The sequence below is a fragment of the Phalacrocorax aristotelis genome, chromosome 9, assembly GCF_949628215.1.
Source record: "Phalacrocorax aristotelis chromosome 9, bGulAri2.1, whole genome shotgun sequence".
Lineage (NCBI taxonomy): Eukaryota > Metazoa > Chordata > Aves > Suliformes > Phalacrocoracidae > Phalacrocorax > Phalacrocorax aristotelis.
The window spans coordinates 34,558,359-34,568,799 of record NC_134284.1 but is presented as its reverse complement, the minus strand read 5'-3'; the positions used below and the strand labels follow the sequence as shown (position 1 = coordinate 34,568,799).

At 45.4% G+C, this 10,441-nt stretch overlaps 1 long non-coding RNA gene across 1 annotated transcript in view; it reads right to left on the bottom strand.

Moving 5' to 3' along the window:
• Positions 1 to 153: 153 nt before the first annotated feature.
• The window catches only part of LOC142062191 (uncharacterized), a 115,592-nt gene continuing 105,304 nt past the window's right edge, over positions 154 to 10,441 (bottom strand). The window contains exon 6 of the long non-coding RNA XR_012662397.1: positions 154 to 203. This is a non-coding gene — a long non-coding RNA (uncharacterized LOC142062191). The remainder of the gene's footprint in view (positions 204 to 10,441) is intronic.

The following is a 10,441-nucleotide window of genomic DNA, read 5'->3' as shown; positions in this document are numbered from 1 at the left end:
GCCTGCACAGTCAGGATGAGAGAAGTCAAATGCTGCATGTGTAAAAAATTAAAGTTCCATCTTTTTAGCTGCATTTGGTACATCCCAGACCACAGAGTATGCGGTGGTCCCTCGAGGAGAAACACAGAAGTCACTCACCCAACTAAGTTAAGTGCTGAATGTGCTTGAGTTGGGAGGAAGCAATGTCTGTCCAGCTCTGAATACTGAAACAAGTAGCATATGGAATTGCAAATCTGGTGATAAGATTTATTATATCAAAACCGATAACTTAGAGAAAAGAAAATGCAGCGCCTTTATTTAAGGAGAAAAAATCAACTTGATCACTCATAGGTTCGTAACACCAATATCAATGTTAGTACTTGCTTCAGAAGAAACATCAGGTAAAGGATAAAGCAAGCTGTGGCAAAACATGACATGGGGGACAAACTTCGGTCTGGGTATAACAATGGCAGGCTTTTGTACCCAAATATTAGGCAAACCCTTGATATGTTGCCACACAAAATTACTAGTTATACTGGAGAAGATAGGGATAAGATAAGCGTTGTAAGGAGGATAATAAATTGGCTAAAATGGAGATGATAGCAAGTTGTACTGACAGAACAACTGAACTGAAGGGAGGTTACGGGAGGAATTCTCAGTATCAGCTGTGGGATGACTGCATTTAACACTGCCTCTACCAGTGCTGCCGCAAAATATGGAAGTATTTTTAACCAAATTTGCTGAGGCACAGAGTTAAAAGACATCGTCAGCCCCCAGGCAGATCAGAATATCATATGTGAGGCAATGATATACAATCAGAAGATCACTCAGGGACTAATACACAGTCCTACTGCAGTCACTGACATTGTATAGGGCACTGCTGATTCTTCCTCCAGACTTGTCTGCTCATTCGTATTTGAATGAGATTAATTCAAACCGGGAAACCAGGTGAAAAGGCTGGCCAGGATACAGGAGGACTAACTAGGCAAAGGTCAGCTACAGCAGCCTCCTCAGTGAAATCAGGTGGATCTTGGAGGAGTCACCTCAGGAGGCAGTATCATGGCAGTAGAAGGATGGAGTAAATGAAATAGCAATGCTGGCAAATGTGGCCAGGAAGGGGAAGATTTCTAAGGATCGAAGTAGCGGGGTTCACAAACAGGACCCCAAGATGAGCACCAGAAGTCCGAAGCCACACCCTGACTGGGTTAGAAAGTTACAAAACACGGCTGCTTGCTCTCATTTATGGGCAGCTCAGCTAGCAAAAGGGAGAGAGACTTAATCTCAAAACCCTGATAAAGACAACACCAAATATAATTATTCAGCAGGAGGAGGAGAGTGCTGAAAGAAGGAACATGACTTAGCAAACACTTAGAGCTGAAAGTCTGTGCTCTCTGCTGATAAAGTTGTAGCTCAAACTCTATTGCCCATTTCTTAAACACCTTGAGTGACCACACATTTCAGAGTAATAATCAGATGCAAAAGGCACTACATGTTAGATAGGGTTTCTATTCTCTAGAAAGAAGCTAGCATTGAACTAAAACTGCCCCAGAGACCAGCAAATACACGAATTACTAGGTGCTGTTATCTTAAGATTTAAAACAAGGATCCGATTTGGAAAATCCAGCTCAGATTCAGGATTTCAGAGTAAATCGCATACCTTGTGCATTGGCGGTTACTGTGTATGCCACAAACACAATGGCTAAGCTGGAGGGGCAGACCCTGAGGATCGTATTCAGTTGGTGCTTGATCTGTCTTATCCCACTGGTGAAACTGGATTTTGACTAAGTATTGTGCTAGAGATCCTTGTTCCACTACACACATGCACACACAGGCACACACGCCTGCATTCAGGCAGGCAGTCTCATAAACTTTAACTACACACAGAAATTCCCATATTGCCTCTTGGATATGATCCAACACATGAAGAGGTGCACTGGTGGACGATCAGTACTCACCAGGTACAAAGCTTTCTCTTTTCTCCCTGGGTTGAGTGCTGTCATGAGTTGCCCTAATGTCTTTGCAATAAAACTCATCAAATTCCACCAGTATAAAGTAACGAGCTGTAGCCCTTCTACCAACCTACATCTGCTATTTAAAGCAGGCCAAGAAAACAACCAACTATGTCAACTCTTTATTCTGTTCCTCAGATCATCAACTCTCTGAAAATAACAAAATCTGAAAGGCATATGGACCTTCTAATAAAAACAACAAACACACAAACAAACCCTCAGATGAGTTTCCCGAGTCAGCAGGATCTGTCTGCTAATTATTACCGTGCAGAGGTCCCAACTATCCTGTAGCCAGAAATAACCCAAGAAGAGGACTGAGTTTTTCCCCCCAAACTGGGCTGTTTGGGCAGGCTGAACTCCTTCATTTCTGGGGATAATCTGTGCCCCAAACCAGCACAACCACAAGACCCAGAAGGATAGCAGGGACTTGTGGCAGCTGGTGGGGGCTGCTTTTACCCCTACCTTCCTGCCTGTGCCTCTCACATGTAGACAGTATGGGCTCTGCAGAAGCAGAGAACCCATCTCTGGCTCAGGAGCCCTTGAGGGGAGCTTTTGACCTGCACAGAGAGAAATATGGACAGATGAATGATAACAGGTCTGGAATAATGCACACTGGAAAAAGAAAGAGGAGGAAAAGTCTGTAGGCACAGATGGTTTCGGACCTGAAGTGCTCATTCCCTCACCAGCCCCCTCTTCTAACCTCAGAGCCTCCAGGGAAATGTGTCCATGGGGCATGGGAGAAAGGAGACAGGATCAACACAAGGCTACAGCATCCTACACAAACATGACCTTCCCTGCAGACCGCCAGGACCTGGTCTCTCCTCTCTGCAAAGGGCAGAGGGGAATGATGTGAACCAACAGGGCAATTACCTTCAGCAGATGGACCCCCCGAGCAGCCCCCACGTCTCAGCTCAGCGCTGCTGCCAGCCCTCTCTTCCAGGGAGAGGACAGAGCTCACCTTCCCTTCTAGAAAAAAAGTAGCATCTGTGGGAGAAAGACATATGTCTGGCCTCCACCGTGAACCCTGCGCCTGGCAGGAGAAAGCGATGCCGATTCCAGCCCCAGCTTTTCATTCCTGTTGTAACAGTCATAAACGCCTGCTGAAACCTAAGAAGAACAAGACTGTAATCCTAATAAAACAACATTCTGGAACCCTGAAAACTAGATGGAGGCTTCTCAGGCCAACTTTAAAATTATATTCACTTTTCCAAAAGCTGCACTTTCTGTGTGCCGGCTGGATGGACGCTGTCAGGCTGACCCCAGGAAGCACTGTGATGTGGTATTTCAGCAGGGAAAGCACAGAAGGCAGTCCCTGCAGCACAGCAGCCAGCCTGTCCCCAGAACATGGAGAGTATCCCCCCATGACCAGGCTCTCAAGGTTGACTCCTAAAAGCAAGCTGGGATCTTTGCCTCCCAAGCCAGGTTTCTTTTCCAGGTGCCCTGAAAGCCTTACTCAATAGACCAGGCACAGACTGTGCTTGTTTGGATGCAAAAGCTGGTGCAAAGGCACAAGCTTTCCATGCTGAAACCTCTCCCTCCTTATTTGGACTGTTGTGTTGAACAGAAGCCCTAGGACTTCCCTTGTGCACCAGCTACCCCTAAAGTGAGGAGCAGGAAGAAAGGGGGTTCAGCTTTCCCTCCTCTCCGTCACACAGAAGGCAGCTCTCTGGGGAGGCAATTAATGGCTGTGCTCACTAACTGGCACGTGTCTCTAGCAAGGCACCACATCAGCTAGTGCTTCTCTGTGGTCCTTAAAACACAGAAGAGACTGCCCAGCGATGAGCCTGAGGGCGGCAGATCCTCAGCGACTGTAAATTTGCATCCTTCCCCTGGCATCGGCAGAGCTGGAGCTGCACCAGCGAAGGAGCTGCTCTCTGGAACGTCTGCGTGTCGAGCTGTGCCGGCCCTTTCAGAAAGAAAACCCTTCTCTTGCCAACTCTTGTGATTTTACTGCAAACCATCCCTGATGTTACGCGAAACCCAAGCTCCCAATGTGCCTCTCTATCCAGCGCTTTCACTTTAAGAAAAAAAATCTGTGGTCTTTATGGTCTTAAAGAAAACACTTTTCAGGAGATGGCCTGAACACATGGCTAAAGGCTAAAAGTAGCATTCACAGAATAAAACCATCTCATGATTTTTAAAAGACTCTTGGAATTCTGGAGGCCCAGGTTGTGATCTAGGGAGCAACCGGCTACAGAGAACCCAACAACTGATTGGGAAAGTGCACTGTCTGATGGCAAGTATCAGTTTCTTGGAGGTGGAAAGCATTTGACAGCCGTCTAATCAGCTCTATGGTAATGACACTGTAGCAATGACATGAGTCAGTCCCTGCAGGGAATAGCACATTTGAATTGCAAATGCCCACAGGGTGCTAGTAATATTTATCTGGTAAGCAGCATTTTCTATCATCACATTGTCTTAGAAGCATCAATTAATTAACTCTACTAACTCACCAGTGAAGGAGGAAACATTTTTTCAGGCAGTGGCTAGGGAATTTTTGAAGGTGCATAGAGGCTCCTTGTCAAAACCCCAGGCCAGTGAGGCTATCAGGGTCAGGGCTCAGCACTTAGGCAGAGGGCGAGCTTCCCCAATTATCCCTATTCCCATCGAGACACCACAAAAAGCAGCTCAGCATGCCCATGTGCACCGTGCTCCAAAAATCTCATCGCAGCTGTCCCAGGGGAAAATGAGGGGCTGAAAAGCTGCGCCCAGGCCAGAGTGCGGGGCTCTTGAAACCATACTCCGAAAGACTAATCTGGATGCCGACACCGAAGGCCTCTTTGGCCTTGGGTGAATCATTTAACAGCCACATAAACACAGACAGATACACCGCTCCTCCCCATGCCACAAGCTGTTACCTACTCATTACATTAAGATCACTCTTGACTTCCTTACTCAGCCCTGACTGTGGGTGCTGAATTCTTAGAAATCTGGCCCTGAGCTATTTTGAATTGGCCCTGCAGAGCACAGCAGGAAAGACAAACCTCAGCACATGTGTGCACTTAGCACTGCACAAAATGGGGCAGATCCCAACCGATTCACAGGAGCCTCAAGCATGAAAGAAAAGAGAAAAGATCTGCCTGCATTAATGCATGGTTTCTGGTTTATTTTGAGTCTTTGCTGAGTGGAGCCTTTAATCTCTGCTGAGTGTAGCTTTTGTGAAGGGGGTCTTAAAGATTTGGAAAGAGATCAACACACATAGGCATCATCACAGATTGAAAATAATAGCATGTATTATTGCTGGCCATGAAAGAGCGAGCATTTCTGAGTGCGATACTCAGATGGAGGAGACAGCTATCAGTGCCTTTCACACACTACATTTTTCCCACTTTAGCCACTACAGGCATCTCCCCTGTGCTCCGTTCTCAGGATCTCTTTTGCAATGGAATATAAGCTGTGTAAGTCACATTTTGCTTTCAAATCAGCCAAGTAGAACATTGCATGATATTTCAGTCCACAGAGAAGGAAGAGAGAGTGAGCACTCTACACTTAAATAACTAAAAGCTTCTAGTGTGACACAAAGGCAAACTTCACTAACCTTTAATTTTCCCCACTTCTTAACTACACACAGATCCAATGAAATCAAATGAGATAATCCCAGCCTGGTGCAGCCTGGAAGCAGAGGTGAAAACCTCCCAGAGCTCACGCAATCAGAATAGAGCTCAGACATTGTCGACTTCCCCCTCAACTATTTCCAAATAAAACACTTTTGTTGCTTGGCTGCTCCGGCCAAATGAGCTAACAATAAAAGAAGGAACTTGCAAAGCTTCTATCCACAGGAAAAAAAAAAAAGAAAAAAAAAAGGAAAAAGAATTTCAGGATCTTTAGGAAAAAAACAAAAGGAAAAAAACCCGAGAAACTATAGGCCAGATCCTCTGGCTGGAGTAAATCAGCACAGGCGCAGCTCTGTTGCTTTACCCCAGGCAAATTGTGGGCCTGGTGCTATTCTGCATTTCTCAGGGGTAGGGGGTGGTCTCCACTGGAAGATTGCGACACTGCAGGATACTTTTCCATATTAAAAAGGCGCTTTTTAGCGTTTTGTCTATTGCCAGGTTTTGGGTTTATTGAGGACTCATTTGGCAGAGCCATCCTGGAAGAACAATACAGATGTTTTATGGAGAAATAAACTGGGACTTGGGCTGGATTCTTTCAGTGCTGGATTCCACCTAATTTGGAGGGGGGAATGGCTCTTTTAATGAAGGGTGCAATCAAAACCTGTATGAAAAGCCAATATGCCCTGGGCAAAGGGAGCAGTAGATACATTGCCCCTCTCTGCTTCAGCAGCCCAGTAAATTCTGGTCTCTTTACCACAGCAAAAGCCTCCCTTCTCACATACCTCCTCAGCCAAGGAATCCGAGCGCCATGACTTTGTCAGGGCTTCCCCTCATACCCTCAGCCAAGTCTCTTGAAGGGAAGTGCTGGCCTCTGGGCAATGAGGGGTCTTTACAGATTAGATCTGCCACATCTTTATCAGGAGCCGATCCTGCGAAGACAACAGGTCTTTGTGAGCTCTCCCTCAGCAGGGACCCACAGTCATTCTTCTTAATTAGCAGCATTTTTCAAATGGCAGCTCCTGGAGCACCTAGAGGTGATGTAGGACTTTCACTCTTGAAAGACTGCAAAAGAAGGGTGAGAAACTTTGACTCTCCGCTCACTGACATCTATGGCTAGGCAGGTCGGGCTCACTTCCCTGCAAGGAAGGCAAAGCCAGATGGCTGAAAAAATCCAGGTTTATTGTTTATTGTCAGCTCCTTCTTTTCACCCAGTCTTTCTGTCGTGAATTGTGCCTAATGACAACATCCAGCTTGGTTCACTACCTAATCCACTTTGCTTAGTCTCCACTCCATTTACACTGAAAGAAGGTAGCGTGAGTACCCATTGAAGCATGGCAATTGTCATCCACAGAAGAAAGTGTTTGCCCACCTCCGTAGCAATGCTAAGTACTCGCTGTACTTTAGGTCAGATCAATCGAGAGGAAAGCCACAGGCCAAAAAGCCTCCTTTATCTTTTCTTTGGCTTCTTCCTTACTTCACATTATGCAAACCTTGCTCTTTGCGTCAATCATCACTTCAGATCCTTTTGTGGAGCTCAACACTTTGGTTAGCAAAGCAAAAGAAGAGAGACTTGAGTGATAAACTGACATGCCTTCCCTAGGGTTATTAGAAGTGGCCAGATGTGCTGGGCTATGCTATAGAAACGTCCATGGTAGGAGGACTCCAAAAGTGAAATATTGGAATGGAATTTACCCAAGTTCCTAATCACAGTGTTGCAGGAAACTGCAAGGTAGCAGAAAATAACATCAGCCTAAGCAGCTCGGAATAGTTGATAGTTTGCAAGTCAAGGAGTTGGCTGATGGAAAGAAAAGAGTTTTCAGGAATTGCTTTGGGCCAGCATCTAGCAAGGTAGATTAGGCTGGCTCTGATCCAGCAATGCCCTTAAGCACATGCTTAACTTTAACCCTGAAAGAGCCACTGAAATAGATGGAACAATCAGCACCCTCCTGTCTCTCAGACATTCAAGTGCCTGCTGATTCAAGACAAGCTCGTGTGGGGCTTTGTAAGACCCAGTCGCAGCAGTGCAACGAGCCCACCTTTCCAGCTGGAGGTTTCTGTTTCCAGCACCTGCCCAGAATGCATGAGGTCAGTGCATCAGGCTACATGCAGGGTCAGAAATCTCCTATTCTGAAACCATTTCTAACTTCTTCTAATTTATTTTCCTCTCTTTTGAAATCAATAGCCAACTTTTCAAAAGCACCTGTGAAATTTACCCCCGTAGGAGTGGCTGGAGACATTCCTGCTAGCTCTTCCAGAGCCTGGCTTTCACCGACATGTCTCTCAGTTTCTCTTTCCGTTTGTTTTTTTCAACAGCCCATGGGGTTTTTTTGACCTGCCTTGGGAAATTCAGTTTAGAGGACAGACAGGTTTGTTTAAACTGGAGTTTCTCAGCTCTGGAGTAGAAATGGCTACATTTAAGGCAAGGATGGAAGGTCCCTTTGACCCCCATGGAAAGGTTGTTCAGCGGGTACAACAAGGGTTACAACAAAGACAAGGAGTTGGTTTTCCCTAGTAATTGAAAATAACTATACTGATATTTATCTGTTACTGCTACTCCAGACCTAAATACTTAATTTTTAGCCACCAATGGCAAGACTAACAACTGTACTCCCCGTTCATTGCTGGGTTAATGTATTTCATTTCCTATTTATCTGATGAACACAGTGATAGCCTTGCAATAGGCTGTGCACTATGCAATTTTTGGCCAGGCCTTCCTTTGTGGTCTCTGTTTGCATTTGCATTAACCTGGGAGTATTAATCAGGTCATGTAGACACCCAGGAACATAAACCAACTCAAACACCCATAAGATACACACCACACTCAGAATCAACACACAGAAACCACAGGATTGAGTGCAGTGTCCATTAACTGAACCGGATTAATCACATAGACACTAAGGGAGTCCAAACATAAAACATCTGATTCCCACCAACCTCTAACTATACAAACCTGAGTAAATACTAAAGCACCCTGAGGCACGTTCGGCTTACTGCCCCCACCAAATATGATGTTAGTCCCTTGAAAACAAGGTCCTGTCCAGGTAAGGAAATTACTAGCCATGAAAAGATTTCTGATATGACCAGTGGTCTAAATCACACTGAAAGCCGAGTCATTCAAGGCTCAGTACTCCCCAGGAAACAACCTCCAAAGTCCATATCCTCTAAGCCCAGGTGTTATAATCCTTTCCACAAACATGCCAAGCTTGTTCTTGTAACAAGGTGGGTTTTGTCCTCAGCTCCTACTGGAAGGCTGTTTCAGAGCCTCCCTGCTCTGCATAGTCACAAACCTTCCTCTGATTTGAGCCTAGTGTACTCAGGCCAATTTGTACCCATTTAGCCTTGTGTTCTTTAACTTAGCTTATTTTCCTCTGATGTTTACCAGCCTGATGTATAGATGTATTTCCATCACCCTTTTTCTTAGCTTTCATTTGTCTCGGTTAAAAACTTAGCTCTTTCATTCTTTTCTCAAAGGATGAGCTCTCCATCCTCCCAGCATCTTCACTATCCTTTTCTGTGTGCAGCCCAGGTCAAGAATCCCTCTTCAAGAATCTGGGGACCAGAATTCTCCATAGGATGTCACATGAGGCTTCACCAGTTCCTGAGAAATGGCCTTCCTACCTTCTCCAGGAAGAAACACCTGCCAGGATATATTGGAAGTTGCGCATACCTTTTTCAGAGCCCATCCTGTGACTGAGCTATCCACATGTGTTTCGTCTCCTTTGTCATCTACAGCTGACGAGTCTCCAGTTTCTAGTGGAAATTCTTGTTACCCCCTAAACTCATGACTTTGCATTTTGCACTCTGGATTTCATCTCGTTTCTATTACTCCAGTCTTCAAGGTCATCCAGTTCTTTCTGTATGGCACGTCTCCCAAGTTTGTGTCATCAGCAGACTTCAGCCACATGCTATGTTTTGTGCCAAGGTCATTCATGAAAATATTAAATGAGATCCATCCTCAAGAAGAATCCTTGAAGAACTCCGCTCATATACCCAGCCAGATACTTTCCCTTTCAACGGTACTTCTTGTGGTCACTCAGACAGTTCTTCAAGCATCTGAACAGTACTCGTACTAATCTCCAATTTGTGTGATAAACATGCAAACAGCACAACACCAAATGATTTACTGATGTCCAGACAGGTATGGCCCATTGCCTTCCTCTTACCTTGAAAGCCCAGCTATCTAATCCAAAAAGCTGCCAGGTTTGGCATAACTTCTCCCTGGGCTCACACAAATTATTCAGAATGCCACCTCACTCTTTCTGACGGTGACTTCTCCTGAAATCTACTTTCCTCAGGAGCCACAGGTCCGCTGGCCTCAGCAGAGACCCCCCACATAAGCACCCTCTTGCCAGCTGGCCCACGGCTGTGGAGCTCATTTCCCATAGGAGCAGAATGACCAAGAACCTCAGTACTACCTGCATGAAAGGAAAATAAAACGCAAATAAAGCCTCGCCCTTACAGAGGAAAACAGTTTGAACTCTCCCAGACCAACGCTCCCAAATAAACCAGCTGCTAGTGAGCCAGCTTTCCTATGGTGACCAAGACATGATGAGGATGGTTCAGCTTGCTGGTAGGCAAGATCTTACACCTTCCCGACCTATTGTGTAGTGCCAGGTTCCTAGGAATCATTATGCCATTGTGCACTAAAATTAACACTGTTACATTAATGTTGTTAAAGCACGAAGCAAGTACCACTATGAAAGAGGTGTTGGCTGAGTTACTGTAATAACACCACTACAGAGAGGATTGTGGTTTGATGCTTACGCACATAGGCGGCTTTATGTACTAGTATTTTATTATTGATAAAATCCACTGATCGCAGTATGAACTTGCGCCTATTTTTGCCTCAATATAAGCAGGGAGGAAAAGAAAATTACATCAACGCAAAGGGAATAAAGG